At 39.6% G+C, this 18,291-nt stretch overlaps 1 pseudogene; it reads right to left on the bottom strand.

The window, feature by feature from the left end:
• Window positions 1–1,431: 1,431 nt before the first annotated feature.
• On the bottom strand, window positions 1,432–2,100 carry LOC100582949 (annotated as a pseudogene).
• Between the last annotated feature and the right edge of the window lie 16,191 nt (window positions 2,101–18,291).

The following is an 18,291-nucleotide window of genomic DNA, read 5'->3' as shown; positions in this document are numbered from 1 at the left end:
TCTGTAATCCCAGCACTTTGGGAGGCCGAGGCAGGCAGATCATGAGGTCAAGAGACAGAGACCATCCTGGCTAACATGGTGAAACCCCGTCTCTACTAAAAATACAAAAATTAGCTGGGTGTGGTGGCGCACACCTGTAGTCCCAGCTACTCAGGAGGCTGAGGCAGGAGAATCGCTTGAACCCAGGAGGTGGAGGTTGCAGTGAGCAGAGATCATGCCACTGCACTCCAGCCTGGGTGACAGAGTAAGAATGCAGAAAAAAAAAAAAAAAAAAAAAAAAAAAAAAAAAAAAAAATTGCAACAATCTAGGAATAGAGGGTGACTTCTTCAACCTGATAAAGAATTTCTACAATAATCTATTCTAACATTTTATTTACTGGTAATAGAATGAAAGCTTCTCTCCTAAAAATGTTTTCCTCCTAAAAAAGGCAAGAATGTTCATTCTTACCAAAATTACTGAACATCATCCTGGAAAACCTAGCCATTGCAATAAATCAAGAAAAACAATAAAATAAAAGATGTATGAGGTGAGAAGGAAGAAATAAACTGTCCTTATTTTCATATGACATGATTTCCAACATAAAAATTCCCAGAAATTTATTTTTTAAATCCAAGGATAAATATGTAAGTCAAGCAGGGTTACAGAACACAGAATACAGACCGTGTTGTTTACAAGGTCAAAACACAAAACAATCATTATTATGCACACTAGCAATGAACAATTTGATAGCAAAATTTTTTTAAAAATTACAAAACTCTCTATAGAGAAGAAATACGTAGTAACAAACCTAACCAAACTGCAATATCTGTGTGCTGCAAACTACAAAATGCTGATGAAGGAAATCAAAGAAAATCTGAATAATAGAAAGATATGGCTTGCTCATGGATTAGAATATTAAACAGAAGAAAGTTGTTAATTCTGGCCAAATTATAATTTTATGCAAAATTCTAACGAAATTTTTGTGGGTTTTTTTTGTAGATGTAGACAAGCTGATTCTAAAATTTATATAGAGAGCCAAATGAATTAAAATGACTAAAGCAGTCTTAAAAATTAGAGAATTCATAGCACCTGACTTTTAGATAGACTACAAAACTACAATAATCAGGAAAATGTGATATTAGCAAAGAAACAGACTCATACATCAGTCTAGAGTAGTCTTGGAACAGGATAGACAATCAAGAAATAAATCCACATGGGTATAACTATTTGATTTTTGGCAAAGGTGCAAAATAAGTAAATAGAGAAAGAACAGGTTTGGTTTCTTTGAAAAAATAAATGGTGTTGGAACAGTTGAACACCCATATGCAAACAAAACATTACAAAAGGAAAAGTTAAACTTTACACCTATATCTCTTTTTTTGTTTTTAGAAACATATTTATTTTTCATCAACCTTATTTCCATGTTGCTTAAGAGCCCGTGCAAGCACAGCTTAAGACCATTCAGTGGTTGCTCCTACGCATTCAGTGGCCTGAGTGGTGGGAGCTGCAGACCAGTCTTCTGTGGCAGGCTAAGCGCTCCAGTCTTCAGTAGCGAACTGCTGAACAGGCACAGAGGGCACCTGCACATCTGTAGACCAGTGTGCAACCTCAGACTGAGTAGCAGTGAACTCAGGAGCTGGAGCAGTCCATTCACCTTGAAAATCCTCCTTAGTCACAGAATTTTCAGAAGCAGCCTGCTCTTCTTTTTCAATCTACAGAATCTCTGTAGAAGTAGAGATCAGGCATGACCTCCCATGGGTGTGTACAGGAAATGGTGCCATGCATGGGCAGAACTTCCTGGACCAGTATCCATCAAATCAAACCCACTGAGTGAGCTGCCTTGTTGTTGCATGGAATGGCAATGTCCACAGAGCGCAGAGGAGTATCTGTGTCACACAGAGCAATGGTAGGTAGGTTAACATAAGATGCCACCATGAGAGGCTGGTGGTCAGTCCTGGGGTCAGTAAACACAAGAAGTCATGGCTCCCGGAAGGCTGCCTGGATCTGGTTAGTGAAGGTTCCAGGAGTGAAGCGGCTGGCAACTGGAGTGGCTCCAGTGGCAGCAGCAAACTTCAGCTTGGCCCTCTAGCCAGTATTCCTGGAGGATATAACACTGACATCAGTGGGGTTTTCAATGGCGACAATGGCACGAGCTGCCAGCAGAAGCTTCTCCCAGGTCCTCTTCAGATTTATGATGCAGATCACATCACTTTTCCTTTTATAGATGTACTGTTCCATTTGGAAGTTAAGATTGGCGCCATCTAAGTGGGTTCCTGCTGCAAGGAATTTAAGGACATCCTCCTTCATTTGCAGGACATCAAGGGCTCCAGGCATTGTGAAAGTTTCCCTTTAAGTTACGACGGGAATTCACAACAAAGCTGTATGGACCCTTCTGCAGGTAGTGTGGAAAGGCTGTATCACTATTAATGCAAAGTAGATAATAGATCTAAATGTAAAACCTAAAACTATAAAGCTTTTAGAAGAACACATGAATTGGGGTTAGGCAAGATATCAAAGAGTTATCAGACATGATATCATAAATGCTATTCATTTATAAAAAAGATAAATTGGATTTTAATAAAAATTTAAAACTTTTTGCTTTTGGAAGGACACTGTTAAGAAAATGAAAAGATAAGCTATGTACTAGGATAAAATATTTTCAACGCATATATCCAACAAAGGACTTCTGTCCAAAGTAGAAAAATAACTCTCAAAATTCAACAGTAAGAAAATTAAAAGCTCAATTAAAATATAGGTAAATGATTTGAACAGATACTCAACAATGAGGATATATGGATACAAATAACCACACAAAAGGATATCTACTATTTTTCATCATTGTAGATATGAAAATTAAAACCCACATAATTTTCAATATTGAATAGTTAAATTTAAAAATATTGAAAATACCTATTGCTGATGAGGATGCAGAGAAATTTTAACTCTCATACATTCTTTATGGGAGTTACACGGGCCTTGAAACTGAACAAAATTGTCCCCTACTTCAAAATTAATTGGAACTGATGACCCTTTATCCCTTCCAATTTTTCCCTTTTGGAATGAAAAAGTTTATACTGTCTATATTTAATGTCTGTGCCTGTCCCACCATTGTGTTTTGGATTCAGATAACTTGCTTTCTTGTTTTACATGTCCACAGAAAGACAACTATTTTTTCCCAGAATGGATCATACCTAGTGATATGGTTTGGTTCTGTGTTCCCACCCAAATCTCATGTTGAATTGTGATCCTGACTGTTGGAGGTCAGGACTGGTGGGAGGTGATTAGATCATGGTTCAGGCAGTCTGGAATAGTTTAGCAATTAAAAAAAAAAGTTAAACATACACTTACACTACCAAGTAATCCCATATTTTTGGTATTTACCCTGGAGAAATGAAATATATTCACAAAATCTTATTAACTAACATTCACAGCAGCTGTATTTGTAATTTCTAAAAACTGAAAACAAGCATAATATCCTCAGTGGATGAACTGATAAACCACTTTGGTATATACATGTAATGGAATACTTTCTACTCAGCAAGAAAAAGAAAGAAACTAGTGATGTAAACGATTCTTGGATGCATCTCAAAAGAATTAAGCTGAGTGAAGGAAGATAATCTGAAGAAGTTACACACTGTTGTTTTTATTTAAAGCAACATTCTAAACAAAACACTGTAGTACTGGAAGGTGGCAACAGATGTCTAAAAATATGGAAGTGGATATCCTATTCTCATTGCCACTTGTGGGAGATTCAAGATATTTATGGGGTGACAAAGAAAAGATATGGGCATGGGGTGGCAGTACCACATGCAGGTTTATCAGGACAATGCCTTGACAGATTTGTATATTAGGAGAAGTCTCTCACTGCATGAGACCATCCAGAGGCTATGGTGTGGGGGCCACCATTCTGAAGGGAAAGAAGACAGGGTACTTCTGTGGGAGAGGCCTTAGGAGACAGAACTTACGATGTCTACATGATGTCACTCAGTAGCCCAGAAGGGATTCTCTAGGTGAGAGGGTTCCAGAGCACAGCAGCAGTTTGGGATCTTTACAGATTTAGAGTTTATCCTATGGCTAGCAGATGCTGTGTGCACTTCCATGGGGCATGCAAAGCAAACAGGCTCTAAACGTCTAAAATATGCTTATTTGTGGAATATTTAAAACAATGAGGTATATGAAAATTTGAGTTTGGCCCTAGTATGCTTATAAATTAATGGGTCCTTGCCTGCTGTGAAGAAGTAAACAACCTAGGCGCCAATATTCAGAGGTCATAATTAGTGTGATTATATAACAATTGGTTAATGGGTAGAGGCTGGAGGAAATTAGGGTAAGTAATAAAAAACAAAACAAAACACCCTAGATTGCCTTGAAGAGACTGTGGGTAGAAATCGGAATGTTACAGGCAATTCTGTTAAGGAGTCAGGAAATGAGGAACATGTTATTGAGATTGAAAACATTTTACACATAACTGAGCAATTGTTATATAGTGGCAGAAAACTCGGCTGTATTGTGTTCTATAGTTGAGGAGAAAACAGAGATTAGAAACAATAAAATTTGATGCGTAGCTAAAATGATTTCCAAGTAAAGCATTGAAGATGTGGCCTATTTTTTTTTCCTGCTTAGTAAAAAGCAGTAGGAAAGAGATAAAGTAAGAAAGTTAAGCAAAAAGGAATTTGCACTTGATAAATTTCAGGAGGTTATTGGTCTATCCAGATTGTAAAGCATGCTAAAATGAGGAAAGTCACTGTCAGGAAAGTGTGCAGTGGAGAAGATGCCAAGGAAATGGTTGGATAAACTTTTATTGATGCATTTAGGTGTGTGATTAATGGATCCACTCAGTCATCTCAGTGGAAGCCAGGGATAGAGATGGGGTTATCCAGGAAAGATCTATGGAGGACTCTCTCGTCTAATGCCATAGACCCTTGTGACATACACAGGAGATCCACAAAGTTATTGAGAATGTCATATCAGCAGGAACACTCCTAGCTTGGACTGAAAGGAATAGAGGAAGGACAACATGAGAGAAAGGTATTGGGCTTCCAAAACTACACTGGCAGGAAACTGCAACTGCAAACACATGCTCCCACTTAAGCAAAAGAAATAATAACTCTCTTTATTATTCCTTTAGAGGAGACCATGCAGGTGGAACAGAGGCCTGTGGAGCTGCCACAATTTCAGATGGCACAGCATCAAGGCACAGAACATTATTCACAGGCCTTGAAACCTAGCAAAATTGTCCCGTTTCAAACTGAATTGGAACTGGTGGGTCTTTATCCCTTCCGATTTTTCCCTTTTGGAATGAGGAAGTTTATACTGTCTATATTTAATGTCTGTGCCTGTCTCACCATTGTATTTTGGATTCAGATAATTTGTTTTCTTGTTTTACATGTCCACAGAAAGAGAAAAGTTTTTTTCCCAGAAGGGATCATACCTAGTGACATGGTTTGGCTTTATGTTCCCACCCAAATCTCATGTTGAATTGTGATCTTGTTGGCAGTCAGGAGTGGTGGGAGATGATTAGATCATGGGGATGGTTTCTAATGGTTTAGCACCATCCCCCCAGTGCTATCTTGTGATACACTTTTCAGGAGATCTGGTTGTTTAAAAATGTGTAGCGCTTTCCCCTCTGCTCTCTGTCGTCATCTTGGTCTGCCATGTGAAGAAGGTGCTTGCTTCCACTTCACCCTTACACCGTGATTATAAGTTACCTGAGACCTCCACAGCCATATCTCTTGTACAGTCTCTGGAACTGTGAGTCAATTAAACCTCTTTTCTCAATAAATTATCCAGTATCAGGTAGTTCTTTATACCAGTATGAGAATGAACTAATACACTCAGAGACTAATTTGTACCTGATTTAGTTGATGAGATTGGGACTTTTCAGCAGATGATATTTAGATGGGACTTTGTACTTAGAATGGATGATGTAATGGTTGAGACTTTGGAGAATATGAATGGTGTGAGTATATTTTATATGTGGGACAGGTGTGAATTTTGGGGGGCCAGAGGGTGGACTGTAGGAGGTTGAATGATGCCACTCTCAGAAGATATGTCTATATCCTTATCCCCAGAACCTGAGAATGTGACTTTATTTGGAAAAAGGGTCTTTGCTGGTGCAATTAAGCATCTCAATATGAGATCTACCTGGATTATGTAAATGCGTTCTAAATCCAATGACATCCTTTTAAGAGAAACACGGGACAGCAACACATAGGAAGATGAGAAGATCATAAGAAGACAAAGGCAGAGATGGGAGTTATGCAGCCATATTTTGGACTTCTGGTGTCCAGAACTATGAGATAACTCATTTTGGTTGTTTTCAACCACCGTTTGTGGTAACTTGTTATGGCAGCCCTAGGAAACAAATACATATACTTTGTTACATTTTTAGATTTAGAGCTCTTTTAAGTGACGATCACACTGGTATTATAGAAGAACCCTCATGTACATTTGGTTTCTTTGTGTATGTTTGGGAGTCTGGGATTCTTGTTTTTTAAATGATCGCGACAGAAAATACAGCCCTAAGTTTACACAGACTTCTTAATAGCCCCCATGAAGAGCAACTCCTAAGAAAGCATAAGATTCTATGTCACATTCAATTTTGGGTCTCATTGGGCAATATAGCATTCTACTGAAAAGGTAAGTTGTTTTTTTTTTTTTTTTTTTATTAATTTTTTTTTGCACACAAAAACAATAAACATTTTCTAAAATACATACAAACAAAAAGATGCGTATCAAACATATTAGGAAGGTTACACATGGGAAGTCGGGGAATAGAAATGGGGGGTGGGAGTTAAAATAAGGTAGAGAGGGACTTTATGTGGATCAGTGATAATAACTCAATCCTCTATTTGACAAAGAAGAGGGAGAAGGAAGAGGAAGAAAAAGAAAGTGGGATAAAGGATCAGAAAGGGAGGAAAATAGAAAAAATTAGAGTATGACTCCAGGGTAGACCTGTTTTGTTGTCACTGAGTTGGTTGGTTGGTTTGCCTGTTGTATTTTTCATGTTTCGCCAAGTTGGCCAGACTGGTCTCGAACTCCTAGCCCGAAGTGATCAACCCGCCTCGCCCCCCAGAGTGCCGGGACCACAGGCGTGAGCCACCACGTCCAGCCCCCACATTGCTTCTGGCCTCCATTGTAGACCTCCCAGACGGAGCGGCCAGGCAGAGGCGCTCCTCACTTCTTCCTAGACACGGGGCGGCCAGGCAGAGGCGCTCCTCACTTCCCAGACGGGGCGGCCAGGCAGAGACGCTCCTCACTTCTTCCCAGATGATAGGTGGCCGGGCAGAGGCGCCCCTTACTTCCCAGACAATGGGTGGCCGGGCAGAGGCGCTCCTCACTTCCCAGACGATGGGTGGCCGGGCAGAGGTGCTCCTCACTTCCCAGACGGGGCGGCCGGGCAGAGGCGCTCCTCACTTCCCAGACGGGGCGGCCGGGCCGAGGCGCTCCTCACTTCCCAGACGGGGCGGCCGGGCAGAGGCGCTCCTCACTTCCCAGACGGGGTGGCCGGGCAGAGGCGCTCCTCACTTCTTCCCGGACGGGGCGGCCGGGCAGAGGCGCTCCTCACTTCCCAGAGGGGGCGGCCGGGCAGAGGCGCTCCTCACTTCTTCCCGGACGGGGCGGCCAGGCAGAGGCGCTCCTCACTTCTTCCCGGATGGGGCGGCCGGGCAGAGGCGCTCCTCACTTCTTCCCGGACGGGGCGGCCGGGCAGAGGCAGTCCTCACTTCCCAGATGGGGCAGCCGGGCAGAGGCGCTCCTCACTTCTTCCCGGACGGGGCGGCCGGGCAGAGGCGCTCCTCACTTCCCAGACGGGGTGGCCGGGCAGAGGCGCTCCTCACTTCCCAGACGGTGGGTGGCCGGGCAGAGGCGCTCCTCACTTCCCAGACGGTGGGTGGCCGGGCAGAGGCGCTCCTCACTTCCCTGACGGGGCGGCCGGGCAGAGGCGCTCCTCACTTCCCAGACGGTGGGTGGCCGGGCAGAGGCGCTCCTCACTTCCCAGACGGTGGGTGGCCGGGCAGAGGCGCTCCTCACTTCCCAGACGGGGCGGCCGGGCCGAGGCGCTCCTCACTTCCCAGACGGGGCGGACGGGCCGAGGCGCTCCTCACTTCTTCCCGGATGGGGCGGCCGGGCAGGGGCGGCCGGGCAGAGGCGCTCCTCACTTCTTCCCAGACGGGGCGGCCGGGCAGAGGCGCTCCTCACTTCCCAGACGGGGCGGCCGGGCAGAGGCGCTCCTCACTTCTTCCCGGACGGGGCGGCCGGGCAGAGGCGCTCCTCACTTCTTCCCGGACGGGGCGGCCGGGCAGAGGCGCTCCTCACTTCTTCCCGGACGGGGCGGCCGGGCAGAGGCGCTCCTCACTTCCCAGACGGGGTGGCCGGGCAGAGGCGCTCCTCACTTCCCTGACGGGGCGGCCGGGCAGAGGCGCTCCTCACTTCCCAGACGGTGGGTGGCCGGGCAGAGGCGCTCCTCACTTCCCAGACGGTGGGTGGCCGGGCAGAGGCGCTCCTCACTTCCCAGATGGTGGGTGGCCGGGCAGAGGCGCTCCTCACTTCTTCCCGGACGGGGCGGCCGAGCAGAGGCGCTCCTCACCTCCCAGACGATAGGTGGCCGGGCAGAGGCGTTCCTCATTTCACAGATGAGGTGGCCGGGCAGAGGCGCTCCTCACTTCTTCCCGGACGGGGCGGCCGGGCAGAGGCGCTCCCCACGTCCCAGACGGGGCGGTGCCGGCAGGGCTCGGGGTGAGGCGGGAGAGCATCGGCGTCAGGAGCCGCGAGCAGCGTGGCCACATGGCGACGGGCTGAGCCAACGAGAAAAGCAGGCAGCGGTGGGTGGGCGGCAGTCCAGGCAGTCGGGCGGGCAGCAGCGAGCTGAGTAGATTGCACCGGCCACAGAGGAAAAAAAAAAAAAAAAAAAAAAAAAAAAAAAAAAAAAAAAAAAAAAAAAAAAAAAAAAAAAAAAAAAAAAAAAAAAAAAAAAAAAAAAAGAAAGGAAGAAGAAGCAAGGTAAGTTGTTTTTAATCTTCCAGTTTGTAGCAGGATTACTTCTACAATGGGAGGTAATTTCAGTAGGTAGTTAGGACATAGGGACAAGAAGGCAACTTTTCTGAGCTGGTTTTCTTATCCGTGAAATAGGAAGGCATTAGGATCTAACTTGCATCATTGTTTATTTTACATGAGAAAGAATGTGAACATGCTTTTTAAGCTATAAGACACCACACAAATGTACTTTAAAACTATTAATATTGCTAGATGATTTTAAGCTGAAATATTACAACATTTACACTTTATGCTAACATGTTTTCTTCCTCATTCCTATTTCATTAAATTAATTCCAACACTGAGTCATTTATCTCGACATCTTATCAGTTTCCACAATTTTGGATCACTTGCCTATTCCACACCATCATCCAAATTCAGATTAAGAAGTTTGCCTCTAGTTTTTGAGGCTATTATAACAATGTTTGGAAAATTGTGAATGAGCATTTTTTTCTGGAATTAATATATTTATCAAGTCATTCCCAGTGGGCATCACTTACCTGTTAAATATCAAGCTATCTAGCTATTTTGGTAATTTTCTTATTGATAAAAGGTTGGCCATGAAATTTTTGCTTGATTTGAGAAACCTAGCTATTCAATTATTATTGATTTTAATGTTATAGTTTCGCTGTGTTTAAGAACAAAAACAAAAACCCTAGATATTAACTGAAAATCCCAGTTAATAACCTGAATAAATACTGCAAAATAATTTCTTATATTTGAATTTTTCTGTTTTAACTAGGATATTATATGTTGCTGACTATAGCCTTCATGCTAATTAACTTCAATCAAATGAAGACTCTGATTCTAGCAAGAAATGTCAGAAAGAATAAGGTAAAAATAATATGTCAGCCTTCACTCTTCATGCTGCAGCCTTTAGCTCCAAAATAATAGAATGAAAGGCTATGGAAATTCGTTCATGCAAAACAATTACTTCCCATATTTGACTCATTACCATATAGCCATGTTAACTCATGGTGGATTCATTTCCTTTATTTGCTTTCTCTGAAGGCATTTTTTTCACTTTACTGTTTACTGCTTGTCCAATATTTTGTTTTTTCTACTATTCTTTGTTCAAACTGCAAAAATCTGAAATAAAAATATAATATAGAAGTATAGGCATCAGCTAACATTTTCTATGGCATATGGTACTTCAGATGCCATATGTACCAGTGTTTAGTGATTCTGGCAAAGAGGCATAGAATGGTGAAATCCAACTGCCAGGATTGCTGAAAACAAATATGTAAATGCTCCAGGGCTTTTGTTATTCATAACATACCTCTAACACAGCACATACAATATGCTGTTCATTCTGTAACTAGTATAACTAATAAAGCACATTTTTCTCTCTTATTTTTTAAGGCCTCTCCAAGTCTGTATGGTCTTCTGACTCTAACCTTCAATCTCACTACTGAACTCTGTATTTCAGGAAGCTCATATTAATGAAAGAGGCCTAGCGGAATACATTCATCCTTTTTCAAGGGCATTTATTTATTTTTCAAATTAAAATCCAAAGTCTTCTGCAGGCCTCTTCTGTGAAACAAAGAAAATGCACTGGGTATGTTCTCTAGACAACATGCAGTCACAAGGCGAAAGCAGATCACACCAGGAAAGGCAAATTTTGGCAGAAGAACAGAAGAAGTTTCTTTACTGTGAGGGTGTCCAGTGGTCTTCCCCACACTGAAGTTCCATCGGATGTAATGTAAGAGGAAGTCTATGGATATAATTACTTTTTAAAAAGGTAAACAATGAGAATTTTAATACTTTTAAGCTGCTACAAGCATTCAAGCCCATGTAAAAAAATCACAATTTTGAGATAATCATTATGTAAGAAATAAAAGTGAGCCTTGTTTTGTTTTGTTTTCTCTGCTAACTGCACATAGCTGATGGAAAATAACCTCCTCCTTTCTGTTTCATAGATGGGCAGTAGACACAAAGTGGAAAGAACAGCGAGAGTACTTAGAGGTCATTATGTTCCACTTGTCATCAGACAAGCCGTTTAACCTCTTTGAGCTTGTTTCCATATGTATGATGAGGATAATATCTTCCCTAGGGATATTACTGTGAGGATAATATGCTATAATCTTTGTGAAAGTGCACTTATCTAGCATTTTTATTATTAAAAAGAAAACATCTGTAGATTTACTGGTAGTTTAGAGATCTAAGGAGGCCCGCACTACTCACCACTATTTTTCAGCATGCACAAAAATGTAGAAGGAATATTGGAGATGGAAAATTGTGAATGTACCAACGAGATGGTCAATGATGAGAATGACTCCTTCTGGGTTTAATTCTTTTAGGTTGAAACAAATGAAACTATATAGGTCAAAAATGATCTAATGTAAGACAAACTATTTAGTCATCCTTAGCTGTTTTGATGGATTCCCACGATACCACACACACACATGCTCACCTTTTCCTTTCAAGTTTCTGCAGTAACTATTAACTAGAAGAGCAGTCTGATTTCCATTTCTGCTTACCAGCTTCTTCCTTTTTCATCACCCCATTATCAAATTATTTGATTATAACTCTGAAATGGTTCTCAAATGTGAAATTTTTATGTCCACTGCCACTGCCACAGTCCAGCTATTTCTTGCTAAGATTGTTGAAATATTCTCCATCTAATATTCAACCTAATAATTCTCTGTGACAGCAACAATAGTAATTTGAAGGATTGGGAAGAGGAGTAGGAATATAGTTGGCAAGGTCATCAAATTATCTCCAGGTTTAGTCTGAGATCCAAGATATAATTATAAACAGATGTTAAGGACAATAACAGAATGTTGGGAGGAGGAACTGAATACTTATGAAAGGGGTACTAAGAGTTGTTCTAAAGAGGAAATAAGATCAAGAATCAGGAAACTCTAATATAAGGTGATGAGGCTGGGCGCAGTGGCTCATGCGTGTAATCCCAGCACTTTGGGAGGCTGAGGTGAGTGGATCACCTGAGGTCAGGAGTTTGAGACCAGCCTAGCCGACATGGTGAAACCCTGTCTCTGCTAAAAATGCAAAAATTAGCGGGGTGTGGTGGCTCACGCCTGTAATCCCAGCTACTTGAGAGGCTTAGGCGGGAGAATCCCTTGAACCTGGGAGGTGGAGGCTGCAGTGAGCCGAGATTGCACTACTGCACTCCAGCCTGGTTAACAGAGTGAAAGTCCGCCTCAGAAAAAAAAAAAAACGAAAGAAATATATATATATATACACACACATATAATATACACATATAGTAATGAAACTTGCATTAGAACAACTATTAAAGTTGCCTGCCCTGTAGTCTCATTGTCAGTAACTGGGGTTGGGGGATAAAACCTCTTCTTACCTATAGGTGATGATTGTTTGGAAGGAGTGATTCTATGGTTTGACCTTTATATAGGAAAACTAGATGGAGCTATGTTATAGGGGAGCTTAGGAAAAAATCCCCAAATGGGGCCTGAGATCTCTGGAATGCTATCATGTAATAATAATTTCCTTCCCATAGGTACAATAAGACTGATAAATCCAACTATTTTTCTTAAACAAGGTGGCCTAAGTTTGCTGATCTCTTTTCTGTAATGTTCTGTCACTAAATTGAAAAAATAAATAAATAAAATTCCTTTATAAAAGCTCCTTTTGTTTTGAAATTATATCACATTAGTCTTTTGATATGTTTAGATCCACACATAAAATAGGAAAAAAATCGTGTCTCTGAATTCTAGGCAAGACAAAAGGAAGTTATAATTGAGTTTCATCACAGGTGGAATACTTCCAAATGCTGCCTGGCAAAAATAATAAGTAATAATAAGTGAAGAATACTTTTCTCCCAGGTATAGTAGATAGGAAAAAACCTACAGAGAATTAGCAATTACTGAGAAATCATAATGACAACATAGGGACTATTGACAATTAAAATTTTTCATCTTCAGACAGAGAACATGTCTAGCTTAGACGGGAAAGCATTCTCAAATGCAGCAGAAACAGTAACAAATTGCTGTCCTGATTTGGTTTATAAACTCATGTCGTTTTAGATTATCTGTTCTAATTGTGAAATCTTTCAGTAAGAAAAAAAGTAATAGTCGTGACAAAAGCTTTCAAAATAGCTTATCTCTGATCATTAGAAAGAAACAAAGTAATACAGACATACTCCAGAGAGTGGTATTATCCACCATTGATGGTAACAATTCTCAAGTGAGACTGGGTCATGATATAGCTTAAATTTTTGGTAAAGAAGGCAGACTTCAAAATAGGTACAAGCTACTCTCATGAACTAATAAATACATTTTTGAAAATTCAGAAAGAATAGAAAAAAGTGCTTCGGAATAAAGTAGGCGTCTCAAGAACAGCAGAGAACCCAAGACAGACCCATTAATCAATAGATTAATTAATCAATCAACAAATCAATTCAGCATCCTAGAACCAGCTTCTATAAGAGGCACTGAGGGTAGAATAAAAACAACACAGATTCAACTCTCAAGAAGCTTGTAATCTAGTAGAAGAGGAAGAGAAGACCGAAATACTATGCAAGACTCATTTTAATCATGGTATGAGAAAAAGAGTGATTCGTTCTACTGGACTTGGTCAGAAGAGGCTTCACAGAGGGACACATATCTAAGCTTGATCTTGAGAGATGAATAGGAGCCTGTCTTTTTGGAGAGTAAGGGAAGACATTTCAATTAGAAGATACAGCATTTAGCAGACTTAGAAGATCTGAAAGAGTCATATCAGAAAGACTAGGACACAGAAAAATAGAACTTATGGAAACAGTGGGCTACAGCAAAAATGAACTTGGCCAATGAACTGAAAAAATAGAGATTTTGGAGTTTGGGAAGTGCAGTATTACTAATTTAAGAGCAAGAAAATTATTGTTCAATCAACAACAGGTTATCATATATTTCTAATTTCCCGCACCTCCTTATCCCTTCATCCTATTCACCTCCTGATGACCACCTCACTAAATGTTTCTGTAGCTAGTCTCCATGGCACTGTAGCATGGCTAAACCAGCTGAGGGTTTATAAGCAACTAGCACAAGCTATTGTGCATGACTCCAGGAGTTATACCAGGGACGTTTCTTGGATGCCCCAAAGTTGTTGGGTCATGACCCTTACTCCAGCCTAGTTTTGCCCATGCTTGAAATTGCCAAAGGGAGTTAATCTTCTGGTGAATTCTGATGAAAAGCAAAATACAAAGAAGGCCAATGGTAAAATCGCTCATTCATATGCATAGAGAGAAATACATTGAGTAAACATTTTGTTTATCAACTAGAATACAAAATTATTAATATTTTATTTTAAACCATATTTTCTTTTTATTGTGACTGTATCTTTTCTTGTAAATCATCTTCTTCTGAACACACATAGAGTTGATGATGGGAAGTAAATGTTAAATACAGGTAAGTTCTGTGGTGAGGAGGTAGGATCTCAGCATTATTCCATCAACATGATGCACTTTCTAAGTAAATGTTTACCATTATAATGGCACATACATAAAAACTCACGTACAAATGTTGCCAATAAGGACTTAAGAAAGCATTTCGATATATCCATTCTATAAAATAAATATAAAATATTTTATAGAATACTTATAAATACATATTTCCACAACATACTTTAGAAAAGAACCAAACCCCTTTATGACAAATCTGCCAACAGAATAAACAATCTTGACTACAATGCGAAGCCTGCCAAGTCCTGTCAGAAAGCTCTTGTGCCTCAGTGTAATTCTCGAATAGTGAAGAACCACTAAAATAACCCTTTCACTCAGACTCCTGTGATTCCCTGCAGGGAGCTTTCACTGCAGTTGTCACTGTGCAAAAGCAATCATATTTAACATATAGATACAGGGAGAGAAGGCGTGTGAGAGCATATGTGTGTGTGCTCTCACATATGTGTGTATGTATGTATATAGAAGGACAGCTGATGTCTCCAATCTAATAAAATATATATGGATAACTGGCAAAGGGGTCTGTAGGACTTCAATGTCTTTAGTTTTTCACCCAGTAGACTTCAAATTTTATTAGAGCTAATGGAGATTTTCACTGAGTTTATGTTCATGGATTTTTAAGTCCATATACCCAGCAGGACAAAATTATCATATAGAACAGTATTTCTCAAATGGTAGGTTGTGATTGATTAGGAGGTTATAAAATCTATTTAAAAAGTTGTGATCAGCATTTTCAAGATTGAAGTAAAATAGAATAGAAAACTACAGAAAAGTGTTATAGTATATAGTAAATGTAATTTTTTTGTGAAACTTTTAGTGGGTATATGAATATGTGTGTTTGCAAATGTGCATGTATGTGTTTTTATTGGGCCATGATCTCCACTTTAAAATGTGAATTGTAATAAAAAAAAGTTTGAAATTCACTGACATAGAGTTTCTCTTTTAATTCTGTGTTCAGTACAGTATTTTCATCCTGGAAACAATGAACTCCCTGAAGGCAAGTACTGGATGTATTTCATCTTTATACCCTTCACAGCCCCTGAAGTGCCATGCACTTAGTGGAAGATCGCTAAAGAATTATCAAACAAATGTTGAGAACTTCAGCTGGTTGTGTTTAAAAGGATAATAAAGATAATAGTTTGTATTGATACAGCACTTCATACTTCTCAGAGTGCTTTCCCATCAACGATCTCATTGATAATTCAGAACTATTCTGTTGGAAGGAAGCACATGGACTGTTGCATTAATAAATTTAATTATCTCCTAAGTGTGCTTCATATTTCAGTGGTACACAGTAAGACATTCTTTAAGTAGACCTTAACATTTATGTCTAGAGAGGATCCAGGTTTTATGGGACCTGAAGCTTATAGAATTTTGGAGACCTTCATTAAGAACAAACATACAAAATGAGGAATAGAAGTGTAGGCAGAATAGTAAATATTTATAAGGAGAAAGTAAATTATAAAAACTAAAGAAATGGAAAATCTGGCAATTATTACAAACATTATAAAATCCAGAAAAATATAAGCAACATGAGTTTTAAATCAATGTCTGGCATCTCTATAATATTTTCTTCATCCTTTTTTGTTGCACACTTTTGTTTTTCTTTTTGAGACAGAGTCTCACTCTATCACCCAGTCTGGAGTGCAGTGGCAGGATCTTGGCTCACTGCAACCTCAGCATCCCAGGTTCAAGAGATTCTCCTGTCTCAGCCTCTGTTGCATACACTTTGATTGCCTCTCTTGTGAGAAAAAAGTTGTAGGATTATTTTTAATAAACAGAATAGAATATTTATCACAGTTAATTGAAATTACTTTTTTATTTTTGACAGGTTAGATGCATAGAACATCATCTATGATTTCAGTCATACTTGCTATTTGTACTACTCCTAAGATTTGTGCCCATCAAATACATGAATTCTTATGAATTCCAATCTCTGTTTCCTCAGCTCAGCAATGCTGCTGGTCTCTGGCTCTTCCTCGACTGTGGCCTGTAAACTTTCTGCAAGTTGTAAGCTAGTGCAAATGTAGGGTTCAGTTTGTTTGTTTACCAACTTTCAGAGATCACAGTCCTGTTTGGCCTGCTGTCTCATGTCTGAAAAGTATTTTTTTCATATATTTCATATATTTATTCATGTTTTTCATGTTTCAAGTGGGAGGGTAAATCTGATTTGCATTATTTCATCTGGTCAACATTGGAAGTCTACAATATCATTTTTAATTTCTGCATAGTATTCCATTTTGTAGATGTGCCATATTTAAACTAATGACCTATTATCAGATATTTACCTTTTTTCAATAATGAAACTTGTTTTGCATAAATATTATGAAAATATTATGCAGATATATTTCTATACTTTTTCAAATATTTGTTTACATAAAATTTCTGGTCTAAGAGTACATAAAAACCAAGGATTTTTTTTTTTGTAAATTATATAGATATTACTTACCCATCTAAAATAAGTGCTGGGATTCCTTAGGAGCTAACTAAATAACAGTCTTCTTGACTACATAATTTTAAAACGAACTGATACATAATAAAAAGGAATGCCAGCTCTAAGCCAAAATGGCAACTTTGTTGCCTAGAGAAGGTAAGTTAGGTGGTGTGAGGGCTAAAGAAGCCTGCCAGCTGAACACAGGGTAAGTAGAGTTGCCCAAGGACAGATAATCCTGGACCAGGAGAAGCTTCATCGTATTAATTACTCCTCCGGAGACAGAGTTTGTGGTCTGAAACTCCCAGTAAAAGGCCACTAGCAATAGTTTCCCAGTAGGAAGGAGGAAGAAACTGAGCCGACAAAACTCTTGTTTATTTTTCCAAAATCTACCAATCAGATAAGTCATCCCACTTCCTGGGACAGATGATAAAGTTGTATAAAAGATGCCAGCAGTTGTGCTCATTAAGGTCTCTCCAACATGGAAGAAAATATCAGGAAGGGATAAGAAATATTTTCCTGCTAATAACAATAGTTATTGATAACTTACTATGTACCAAGTAATACACATAATTTCATTAAATCTTTACCTTACTTGTATGAAGTAGATACCATTATTCTTATTTTATAGAAAGGCTTAAGGTCTGTACTGAGGGAATCTAGAACTACTCAGTGAAGTTCACAGTACTTCTCAGTGTGTTTTGCACACTAATTGTATTGAAAGTACTTAGGAAAACTTTAAATTATAGTAGATAGTACCATTCCTTAAACATGTGGAAAAATATAACTTTTATAAAGTCATGTAATTGAATTTAATTTCTGCTTAGAACCACTGTTCCGAACTGATGACAGAAAAATTAATCTACCCACATTAAGTTAAACCTAGAAATTAAGGATTATTCTCAATTCAGATTCAAACTTCTACTCCACCCTTGTTTCCTGAGGTTGTACCTAAGCTCTGGAGGGTTTTTTTTTTTTTTTTCATCTTTACTTGTCAGGAATTCTACAATTACACCGAATTCTATTCTCTCTCTGTTAGGCTCCTTTTCCTTGTCAGGGCTGAGGGTAGGTGGAGAATGGGGGTATCTAGCTCATCCCTGAAATTATTGTGTATGAATAATCTTTGGTTTTGTTGTTCAAAATAAGCATTTTTCCTTCTTTCAAAGGTGTAGACTTTGTGGAATTTTAAGGTATATTAAAAAGTAATAATTAGGTTCTTGTTTTTTTGTACCTCAAAGTAATGCTACTTCTGACAGAATAGGGGAAAAGCACCAAGAAAACTAAGTAAGAGGGGTGAGAAATGGGGAGAGAAATCCGTTATCTCAAAATATTAGCCTCTTTTGTAAACATGCAGTAGGATATTTTAAATGAGAACCTCTGGGCATGGGGTCTGGGATAATCATTTTAGCAGATTTTTCAGTTCGTCAGTTC

This window comes from Nomascus leucogenys, chromosome 9, assembly GCF_006542625.1.
Source record: "Nomascus leucogenys isolate Asia chromosome 9, Asia_NLE_v1, whole genome shotgun sequence".
Classification (NCBI taxonomy): domain Eukaryota; kingdom Metazoa; phylum Chordata; class Mammalia; order Primates; family Hylobatidae; genus Nomascus; species Nomascus leucogenys.
Note: the sequence above shows the minus strand (reverse complement) of the source record. Positions and strands in the feature narration are given on the sequence as shown.